This window comes from Microcebus murinus, chromosome 7 (genome assembly GCF_040939455.1).
Source record: "Microcebus murinus isolate Inina chromosome 7, M.murinus_Inina_mat1.0, whole genome shotgun sequence".
Taxonomy (NCBI): Eukaryota; Metazoa; Chordata; class Mammalia; order Primates; family Cheirogaleidae; genus Microcebus; species Microcebus murinus.
Genome location: NC_134110.1, coordinates 71,327,222 through 71,339,849, shown reverse-complemented (window position 1 = coordinate 71,339,849; position 12,628 = coordinate 71,327,222).

Below are 12,628 nucleotides of genomic sequence, written 5' to 3'. Positions count from 1 at the left end.
CAAGTTTCAGTTAACATAAATATAAATGATATAAATATAATGCTTTTGGTGTATACTGTACCTTTATTCAGGTCATATGCCCAGCAACATGCTAGAATATGAATCTTATTACAGATCTAGAAGCAAAGAGAATATGTCTAGAGGGTGATCAGCATTTCTTTGCAAGTGACTTCTCAGGCCAGGACAATTAAGGTCTTCAGGCAAGGGTGACTAAATTCTTCAAACTTGGGAGGAAAGGCTATTTCTACTGGCAAATGAAGCTTAATGAAATGTAAAAGTTCAAGTTCCTCTGAATCATCAGAATCAGCCCATATTTCCCATTCCAATTTCCATGGCCCTACTGCTTCCTAATCAAGGCCTTAATTATAGTATAAGAAACCCTGAAAGTTTGGGTTGGATTATGATTCAGCCACCTTCCCAATTAGGCTTTGAGTTAGATTTTTTAAAATTTTGTAGCAAACATTCCCAGAGCTTGATTGTGGAATTTAAAACTCTGGGATCATTTTATGTTTCCATGTTTTCCAGTGCAACAAACCAATACCAATATATTCATTTTCATTAAAGTGTTCTACAGCAGCAACTACTTGATGACCAAAAGCCTTGCCTTTTATAGGCATTTGATTAAAGGTAAAACCACAGATAATTTAAGAAGTTATGTTGCCACTACATGCCATGGCTTACCAGTATCCCCTTTACCATGGGCAGCAAGAGCATTAATGCCTTCAAACATAATCAAATAGGAGAACTGATTATAGGCCACCATCTTTAATGTTCTGTTCTCCCAGAACTAATTCTGATACCAATAACTCTTGAAGTCAGAATTCAATCATGGAACCAGAAACTCTGTGAGTATTATAAAGACATTTATTACAGGAATAAAACCTTACTCAAGTGTTGAAGAAGCTGAAGAAATAACAGACTTAAAAGGGCAGTTGGATGATCATAGAAAAGTGCCTTTTGAAAGCAATGCAGTAAGTGTACAAATTGAAGTTTTCCAAGGAATCCAAAAGACCAAGTATTTCCAGCTGCCAAAATTGGAACCACAAAGAAAAAATGGTGGAATAGAAGATGGAAGGGTTTTGACTCTACATTTATCTGTGATTCTAGAATCTCTATTGTTCAGAGGTAACATTTGTGGAGAAGATCTGGGCATGAACAAGATAGTGATGACACATCTGCAACTGTCTCTCACCATTAGTAACCACGGAAATCTTCAGCTCACAATGGCTCCTGCTCCACTTCCACCTTCCAGATCTCACAGAATTTTCTCTTTTGGCCAACTCTAACTTGGAAACATATGGGGAAGTGGATTCTGGGAAATATAATTCCAGCTTAGCCAAGTTGACATAGTATAAAAACACCACAGCATATTTTCCATATTTAAATCCTATTAGATTTAAATCATGTGTCATTGGTATTAAATCATGAGCCTATTGGTTTTTAAATCATCTGCCAACTCTGACTGAATAAGAATGGTATTGATTATGATTTTTTTGGTTGCAAGCCACTAACTTATGCACAAAAATCTTATTGGAATAATATTATTGGGAAGCTCACAGACTATATGGGAAGGCAAGAGAAGGTCCTTAGAAATAAAAGAGAAACCAGAAAGCAGCAGGTCACCCTCCACTGCCTCATCAAAGTTTCTACTCTGGAAGGAAATTTTTTTCTCAACCCTGAATACTTTTGCTTGAGATTCTCTTTGGAAAGAATGATTTGTCTAGCCAAGCTTAAGTCACATGCTCACTGCTCAGTCCTAGGACAGTGAAATCTTGCAGAAATAGCCTGTCACAGCCTCTAGAAAACCCTTCAGTCTCCATAGTAACAGCGTGGTTTACTTTGTTTTACAGTTTCATCCAGCTTTCCCCAAATCGTAACAAGTTAATTCCCTTTAAGGAAATCAGAGTGATGCTATGAAGAAGGAATGGTTATGAATCAATCAAAAACATCTAATGAGTATCCATCCATTAATAAGGGTTTTGAGCCTTATTATCCAGGCCCAGATAGAAATAGCATGTGATCTAATAGCATCGCCGGCTGTGGGTACAGAAAATGATAGTAGCAACAGACATATTGTACAGTTTTGCTAAACCTTGATTTTAATACAGCCTCTTCAATTCCACTATAGATATAGCTGAAAGAGTGTTATGTTTACTTAATAAAGAATACTCAAATGCTTCTTCTGCCTGACCTTGAAGTTCTGTCACAATCAAGATCCAAGCTCACTCTCATTTTTCTGATCTTATATGGTCCTTTGATGCGTGGTACATCAGCCCATTGTAGAGAAAGCAATCCATCAAAGTCATGGACAATTGGATTTGATTTCAATCTTCAACATCCAACAGCTATGTGAACTTTACAAATTTACTGAAATCTTTTGAATAGCAGTGTCATAAGCTAGTCACCTCATAGAATTAGTTAGAGTTAAATGAAAAAACAAACTATCAAACACTATAATCTCAGGGTCAACTTGGTGCTTACCACACATGGTTCATTCCATAGATACTAGCTCCTTCTGTCTTGCTCCAATAGTTTCTTTTCCCAAAAATCTTCTTCTATTTATTTTATCCAATCAAATCTTCTATAATAAAGATATAGGTCAAATATTATCCTTTCCTTAAAATTTTCCAAATGACGTGAAGTTTTCAACTACTATACAATGTCCTATCTGTAGCACTCATTTAGGTATTTATCTATTTATTTTTAAATGATCATTAATTATTTTATGTATTATGTCATTTTCTTGTTGGGATAGTATCATTACCAACATCCAAAATCTTCATACCATTCAACATTTGAGTGCCAACTACTATTTTCCAGCTGCTGGCTTAGAAATTGATAACACAAAGATTAATAAGACAGTGTTGGTACCTTCAAGATAGTCACAGCCTGTTGGGGAAGATAATCATATGTTCAATAATATGGAATGAAACAGGAAATTGATCCAGACCATGGCAAGGGTGGAGGGATAGGAAGTTCTTTAGAAAGATTAAACTGTAACCTTACTTCGAAGAATGTGTTGGATTTAGCAAGGCAAACAGCTGAAGCCAAAAAATACCAAAGAATGTACAAAAAGAAGAAAAAGAATGAATACTTTTAGAAAAACTGTAACTAATTCACTATGACTAGAGGATAGAGTAAGAGAGGAAAGTATAGGAAATGAGGTTGGAGAAGCCAAACAAGGTATCATTATAAAAAGCCTTGTATATCACCCAAAGGATTAAGAATTTATCTTAAACCCAATGGTGATATATTGAAGGAATTCAGCCAGACAGAACTTTATGTATCAACAAGAATGATAACAGAAGCAATCAAATATTGAGCACTATTTATTTGCAAGGCACTGTGCTATACAGATTACTCATTTAATTCTCAAGACAATGACCTGATATAGGCATTTTAATCCTATTTACCAATGAGGAAATTGAGGCTTAGAGAGGTTAAACAACTGGCCCAAAGTTACAGCCAGTAAGCACTGGAAGTAGTTATCAATCCAGATCTGTCTCTTTCAGAAGCCCACAGTCTTAACCACAATGTTCAGATTTACGTTTTCACAAGATCACTTTGGCAGCAGTGTGGAGAATTGATTGAAAGGGGCCAAGCTTAGAGGCAAAGACTCCATTTAGAAGACTGTTGAAGAAATAGAGTTTTAAAAGGTTGAGAGCCCACACTCAGGTAGAGAGAAAGAGATGGACCTAAGAAATTTAAATATTTAGTAGGCAAGCATTGGTAACTGCTTAGATGTAGGAGGTAAGCAGGAGAAATCAAAGGAATAACCAAGTCACTGGGTTGACAGTTGTGGTCATTGACATAGGATACTGGGATGGAAGAATGGGGAGATGTTAAAATCCATCTGGGGCAGTGTTGAGACTGTGGCACTTACAGAAAATTCACATGGAACTTGACATCCAGAGGGAGATTTGGCAGGCCTTATAATACAGATTGTAGATACAGCCATAGTGCTAGGAAAAAACAAAAATTCAGCCACAGATAATCCTATAGAGTAAATGGAACAGCGAGATGAGGATACAAAGCTAGAAACATCAGTATAGGAATATAATTTGGATGCTAGACGAGAGTTTAACAAAAAATACTAAGAAAGAACTTCCATAGGATTATTAATACGATCAGAATAGCTTTAAGAAAGAGAGTTGTAACTAGTCTGTAGCATTGTAAATAGTGACAAAAGCCACAGAGAATAACCATTTAGTTCTGCGTGGAAGAATGATGTATGATTTTATTTTTATTACTTTTTCTAAGTTATGGTAAGTTAGTTTTTAGAAATAAACCTATTTTTAAATGACAGATAACAGTTAAATATTTTTTAGAAAATTTTAGCAACAAGTTGATCATTGGTGATTATACAAGAACAGGTTTGTTGGAGTGCATTGAAGTGAAATGACACAGTGAGATTCCTGGAGACAGTGAAGAGGAAATAAAGCACATTTCTGTTTTTAAATAAATAACTAGAAAGGAAGGAGAGAGACAAAGTAAAAGATTGTCAAGTAGCAAAATAGTAGGTTTTGTGTTTAAGATGGAAAATACTTGAACATGATTATATTGTTAAAGAGTACAAAAAAGTCTGCCAGGTATAAAAAACAAAGCAGGGTCTAACTTTTTGCCAGTCAAGAAAGAGCAGCATCACTCAAGAAATGTATTTCAATGAGTCTGCACTGGCTGAAAGTAGAAGGACTATATGTAAGTCTGGAAAGGGAATTTTATACACATTAGGAGGAATTCAAAGAATGAGGAAAACATTATAAAACATCCCTTGGGTCTGATCATGCTCTGTTACATATTACAAGAGTATAGGCATGGGGGAAATGATTTTATCAAACTCAGAGTCACATAGAGACACTTTCCTATGAGCATGCTCAGATTTGGCAAATTTTTCTTTAACACCATGCTGAAGGGAAGGAATTATGAGATATAAGGAAGTAGAAGACAAGGCAGAAAGAAGATAACTAATGAAGTCAGATCCATGGCCAAATACTTTTTAATGGGTTGGAATGGAAGTTGAGAAATTTTCTACCTGATAGCCTCTATTATCTCTATAAAGTAAGAAGTTAAACTTTTCATTGGAAGTAAGGAAAATATAATCAAAACCTAGGTCTGATGAGCGTAGTGTGACCAACTCATTCCGGTTTGCCTGGGACTTGCCCAGGTTTAGAACAGAAAGTCCACGTCCTGGGAATCTTCTCAGTCTGGGGCGCAAACCAGGACATTGGGCACGCTGATTACACTGTGGTTAATTATAGTTGCTGAGGAGACTGAAGAAATAAATAATTAGAGCCTAACCAAGGCTGCAGACCAGGAATTTTTAATGATTCCAAACTACATAGTCATATGACTTAGCAATGTTCTGTGCTTAGGTATATTTCAATATGTCCAAAATGATGTAGCAAAAAGTTAAAATATTTTTATGATTAGAGCTTCAATCAATAAAGATCTCTATTGTTTGGAATTTTTGTGCTTTCTAGAAGAGGAGATATAATAAGCGGGAGCAGTCAGAGGGAAAAAGAAATAAAAAAACTAGACACAAGTTCTAGTGTTCAATGGCCTAGAGTACAAGAAAAATATGCTCAGCATCACTAATTATTTGAGAAAAGCAAATTAAAATCACAATGAGATATTACTTCACACCTATTAGAATGGCTTTTATCCAAAAAATAAAAGATAACAAATGTCAGTGAGGTTGAGGAGAAAAGGGAACTCTTGTACATTGTTAGGAATGTAAATTAATACAGCCATTATGGAAAACAGTATGGAAGTTCTTTAAAAAACTAAAAATATAACTATCATGTGATCTAGTAACCCCACTTCTGAGTATATATATCCCCCACAAAACATGAAATCAATATGTTGAAAGGATATCTGCACTTCCATCTTCATTGTAGCATGATTCACAATAGCCAAGATATGGAATCAACGTAAATATCCATCAATAACCAAATTGATAAAGAAAATGTGGCATATAGACACAATGGAATACTATTAAGTTTTTAGAAAGGGATAAATTCTATGATTTGGAACAACATGGATGAATCTGGAGAACATTATGCTAAGTGAATAAGACAGGCACAGAAAGACAAATATTGCATGGTCTCACTTATATATGGAATCTATAATATTAATATTTGAACTCATAGAAATAGATAATAGAATGGTAGTTATAAGAGGCTGGGGGATGAGAAGGGAGAGATGGGAGTTGTTGATCAAAAGGTACAAAGCTTCAGAGAGGAGAAATAGGTTTTGAGATTTATTACATAGCAGAGTAACTATAGTCAATAAAAATGTGTATTTTAAAAGAACTAAAGGTAAAATTCAAAACATCTCACAATAAAAAAATGATAGGTAAGTGAGGTGATTGATATGTTAGTTTGATTTAATCATTCTATATTGTATACATAGATAAAACCATCACATGATACCTCATAAATGTATATAATTATAATTTGTCAATTAAAATAGTACTAATAAGGATTTTTAAAAATTTATGGTATTTGATCTTTTCTGAAGGGGCAAGTTCACATGGGCCTCTCTGATGCCATGCTTGTCTTAAAATAGCAATTTAACTTTTCTAAAATGATAAGTTGCTTGCTTTTTTTTTGTCTTTCCATAGGAAGCAAAACCAGGTGAGGCCAATTTTGAAGACTCAAATACTATCATGTTATTGCCAGCAGAGTAGATAGAGAACAAAAAATAAATCTTTCTTTGTTTCTAATTCCAGAGCCAAGAACAGAGAGACGTATTAACAGAAAGGCATGCATTTCAAGACAGATGTGTGCATCTCTAAGTCAAAACTGCTTGAGGTCACTAGGCATGGCTTTGAAAACTGGCCGTGTGTCAGAATCACCTATGGAGCTTGTTAAAATTACAGGTGCCCAGGCATACCCCAGACTTCCTGCAGAATCCCAGGGGGCAAGGGCTCAGAATCAATATTTGCAGCGGGCTTCCCAAAGCATTTCTGGTGCACCCCCAGCTTCGCCATCCAGAGGTCCAGGGCAAGACCTGAAACTATATACAGCGTTTGGGAGCTGCAGTCAGAGCTCTAAGAAAGTTTCTATCCCTAGAGACAGTCCACTCCTAAATAAAAAAATAAGTTAGATCCACCCTTGAACCTAACTGGAAATAGATTTCTTTCTCCCTAATTTTCATTTTTTTTTAATAATAGGTTTTCATTTTCTCATACATAACTGATCAACACTATTTTTTAGTTTTGCTCTTTCAGTGGCAAAGAATAAAGGCTAATTCAATCTGCTTTGAGAAGATGGGAGCTAATTTTAGGAATACATGTGGACCGGACATGGAACTAGATAATGCTGAGGAACTAAATCTAAGGCAGCTCTGGGAACCACAGATTTGCTCTCTCATGGCATCTCTGCTTTTCCCTACAGAGAAGTAAGGCAGAGAGGAAGGACTATGTGGTACAAACATGGCTCCCCAGAAACAAAGGCTGAAAATGGGCAGTTTTCACTAGAAAGGGAAATGGGTAGTGGGGTACATGGAGCCTTTTATCTATGCTGTTTTTTTTTTTTTTTTTTTTTTTTTTTTTTTTTGAGACAGAGTCTCACTTTGTTGTCCAGGCTAGAGTGAGTGCCGTGGCGTCAGCCTAGCTCACAGCAACCTCAAACTCCTGGGCTCAAGCGATCCTACTGCCTCAGCCTCCCAAGTAGCTGGGACTACAGGCATGTGCCACCATGCCCGGCTAATTTTTTACGTATATATATCAGTTGGCCAATTAATTTCTTTCTATTTATAGTAGAGACAGGGTCTTGCTCTTGCTCAGGCTGGTTTTGAACTCCTGACCTCAAGCAATCCGCCCGCCTCGGCCTCCCAGAGAGCTAGGATTACAGGCGTGAGCCACCGCGCCCGGCCTATGCTGTTTTTTGTTAAGTATTTCTTTTATGGTATTTAATAGATAACTAAATCATGTTTTTCCCATATATTTTCAAAAATACTTGAAGACTGAATTCTATTTATTTTTTCCCCTAAATCTTCCTCTGACTCACTTTACTACATATGCATCATTCCTGCTGGTGCAGTGAGAGCTCTTTTAACAAGGCCTTAAAAAAATCCCCCATTGAAGAGACTATATTATGCAATTCAAACTACTTGAGTGCCCAGGTAGATTGTAAAGTACTTGAATGCAGGTACCTCTACCATTTTCCCTAAATACACATTTGCAGGGCCTAGGAGAGCTCTGAACACACACTAGACATGCTCAAAGGATATTAGAAATGATAAAGGAGGCCTATAGAGTTGAACTAAGCCACTGGTTAACCATGAAGGATGAATATAAACCAGGTTTTCTGCCTCTCTAATACCCTCCTACTCCAAATTACCTGTGGAATCGAAAACTGATTTAGATAAAATTTCACACTTCTAGGGCTTGGATAAAATCATATAATATTTGTAGATTAGAGGATAGACAAATTTTAATACAATATTATTTGATTCAAACATTCTGAAATATATCTAAAATTAAATATTTTTGTTTGGCTTGTTAAATGACTGAAAAATTTACAAGCCTAAGTAATTTTAAACTACTTAATAGATTAATATATAATATATTGGCTTGTTCTTTAACCATTTCCTTTTAAATTGATACTGCTTTATGGCACTGTTTTTTTTTTTAATCTAGAAAGTGATATTTATCTTTTTTTATTTTTTTTATTTTAGTGTATTATGGGAGTACAAGTGTTAAGGTTACTTATATTGCCCATGCCCTTCCCCCTCGAGTAAGAGCTTCAACCATGTCCATCCCCCAAACGTTGCACATCTTACTCATTGTGGTTGTATATACCCCTCTCTTCCTCCCTTCTTCCCCCCTCCCACCCTCCCGACACACGATAATGTTACTCCTATATGTCCACTTAGGTGTTGATCCATTTATGAATATCCATTAATGAATATATGGCACTGTTTTTTACCCCTAATATTCTCAGGAAACCAAATAATATTACCAAAGTCATCCCAAACTCATTCCTTCAAAATTATTATTCCAGGTTTATGAATGAGAAGCGGCAATGATGACTATGGTCTGAACCCTGAAGGTGCTCACAATCTGTTGAGGAAACACAACACATAAACAGGTGATTACACCATAATGTGAAAAGTGCAATGCTAGATACCCCTTGGTATTATGCAAGCACTGCAGAGGGGACACATGCCCAACCTGCAGAGGTCAGAGAGGGTTTCTGGAAGTATATGGTGTAGAGTTGAATCACACGACTTGTCTGTGCTCTAATCTTAACAGCTTCCTATCCCTGTGACCTGGTAAATATGTCTTGGTAACTATGTCTTGGCTCCATAAACTTCTGTCTCAATTGCAGGCATCCCAGTCTAAAAAACCATCATTTCTCACCTAGACACTACAGTAGCCTCCTGCCAATTTTCCCCACTCCTATTCTTTATTTCTGTATATTTAATTTCCATATGGCATCTAGAATAAAAAATCCAATGATGTTACATTTCTCTTTAATTATCTCATGACTTCCCATCACATTTCAAGGAGTGACCAAATATCTTCCTACAGCTGAAAAGCTCCTGCACGATCCAAGTCCCTGTCTGCCTCTTCAGTCTCAGCTCATTCCACTTTCCTCCCTCAATACACTTCAGTGCCGCTGACATTCTTCCAGTTTCTCAAACACAAGCTCTATACCCCTTCAGGACTTTTGCATATGCTATTTTCTCTGTTTGGAACACTCTTTCTCCTCTTAGCCTCTTCTTTCCTTGGCTGGATACTTTTCATTAATTTTTCAGGTCTGAAGTTAAATATCTCTTCTTCAGAGATTTTTAATGATCTAAAATAGACCTCTCTTGTTATTTATTTTCCACTCTGTCCTTTGTTTATATTTTTGTAGCTCCTATTACATGTTGAAGTATTATATTAGTGGCTTGTTGACTAATTTACTTCCTGTCTCCTTGTTAGGTTATAATTTGCTCCATAAAGACTCAGACCAGGTCAATTTTGTTCATCAATGTATACCTGGCACCTAGAAGAATGTGGCCTTAGAACTAGGCATTCCTTAAGTGTTTGGTGCATAAATGAATAAAATACATGCACTCTGTAATTTAGCAAATTGAAACCACTCACGGTTTTTCAACTGACTGCAATCATGTTCTCACATATCTCGAGAATTCCTTCCCCCCACCTACTAACTGTGCTTATAGTTGGAGCCATTTCAATATTTCTCTTCTTTCTTTCTTTTTTTTGAGACAGAGTCTCACTTTGCTCCCCAGGCTAGAGTGAGTGCTGTGGCGTCAGCCTACCTCACATCAACCTCAAACTCCTGGGCTCAAGCAATCCTTCTGCCTCAGCCTCCCAAGTAGCTGGGACTACAGGCATGCACCACCATGCCCAGCTAATTTTTTCTATATATATATATTAGTTGGCCAATTAATTTCTTTCTATTTATAGTAGAGACGGGGTTTCGCTCTTGCTTAGGCTGGTTTTGAACTCCTGACCTTGAGCAATATATTCCTCTTCTTTCATGAATTCTTCCCTATTTTCTCTAAAATGATTTATCATTCCTTCTTATGAACATGTATAAGGACTTTTGCTTCTCTTGGGCCAAATGTGTGCATTTTATGTTTTTTATACTTGTCCTACCTCCATTAAACCCAGAAACCATGCCTGGTTGGTCACATTGCATCTACCATACAACTAGATTATGTTCACCAAGGGTGATTATTCTGTAAAGGCAATGAGTAAATTAATAAAATAATTTTTGAATAGGTTAAAAAGAGAGATTTGTGGTAATAGAATTTAAAGATGGAACCTGAATAAGGCTCTGGAATCTCTTATAGTATGTCTCATATGAGCTTTGTCACCTTTTATTTTTTGTATGCACTCCTAACGTTGTTATCTTTATCACTGTGTCCTTTCTCAGCGAAGCTGTCAAAGCCCAGCTGGGCTGGTCAGCAAGATGTTTGTGTTGCTGTGACATCTTTTCAGCAATGACACTCCCTGTACCTGCCATAACCAAAAAAAAAAAAAAAAAAAATCAGAGTGTTATAGGGAAAGAATGTAAGAATAATAAGAAGCAATTGTTTTTAAGAAGAGTTTTTGCAATATTTGGGAACATCCAAAACAGATAAGATTGTCTGAATTTCTCCCACCACTTCTATATAATTTTTTTATCCCATAAACACTAAACTAAACCCCATATTCCAAAAACTAGAGTTACTAGGAGATATTAGCTTCAGCATTAACAGAAACCTCAAAAAAAGGACTTTAATTAAATAATCCCATAGCAATATGCTGTATACACATGTTTTCAATATAATTCACCCACCACATACTTTACATCTTAAAATCCAATTTATATAACTTAGGTTTCATGAAATAAAAATGGTAGTCACAGTTATTTATAGCACAAGGAAAGTTGTTAACAGTCTAAAATATGACAATGACCTTTACATTATCCCGTAGTACCACCCAGAAAAGGTAATTTATTTCATAGCCTATTGAATATAGAAGCCATTTTCAGATACATCTAGTTTAAGTGGTAAAATTGCAGAAAATTACACATGCAACATGATCCCTTTTTTCCCTACTCTGAGAAAATCACCTCAACACCTTCAAATTCTGTAAAATTACTGCTCTTTTAGAATCAATGGTTTCCAAATTTATCATCAGCTGTCAAATTTTGAAACCATTTGTGATTATTTTATGGTTAACACATATTTTGGGGGGCCACCAAATTTAACATAAACTATACGTGGTGTCACACTGGCTGTAAACAAATGCCATACAATAGCATCAATTTAGCCTTATTCTATGGAGGGGAGGGAGGAAAGACAGGTAAGGGAGTGAGAGAAAATACCCCCCATGAAACCATCATTAAAAACAGCCTCAAGGAACACCTGATCCACCACTGACAATTCCCAGCCCTTTACAGGGGTTTTCATCTCTAGATGCTATATTCTCTAATTTATTATTAATAACTATACAATGATATACAGTTTCCTTCATATTTCTTTAGAATTGTGATTTGTGAATTTGATAGGTATTCCATAATTCTGAGTTTGAACAAATCTCCCCACTAATCCTTTACAATTTTCATGATTGTATAAACTTTGATCTTTCCCATTCATCACCATTTGACTTTTCAAACTGGAATTCAATATTTCTAGTTCATGATTTTGCAGGGTTTAAGGATCTCTATCTCTCCGACCATTTAAATTGCCCTTCCTGTGAACTTCCTAGCTTTCATAGTGCATTAGTTGCTGCCCTTTTTAACTCTGTCAAAGCCAGGTGATTCCTGCTATTTAGAATCTAAGACTGTTAACATGCTGACATTTAAAGATTTATACAGTTTCCAACAGATGCACAAATCAATGAAAAATCACACCAGATCTGAGAAATTATAAACTGAAAGTAATCCAGGGCTCTGTAGCTATGCAGCCTGCTAATATCCACCCTATAGTCTAGCTCATCTGAGTCAAAACACCTGTCTACCTAAAATATCTCTTCTACTTGCCAAATATTGTTTCTGAAATTCCCAATGTTATAACCATTCCTTGAAATGCAAACAATTTGCCTATCTAGGAGAGATAGCCTGTTAATACATTGTGATCTGATTAGAGGACAATATATCCTTCAAACTAGAGAGACTGATAT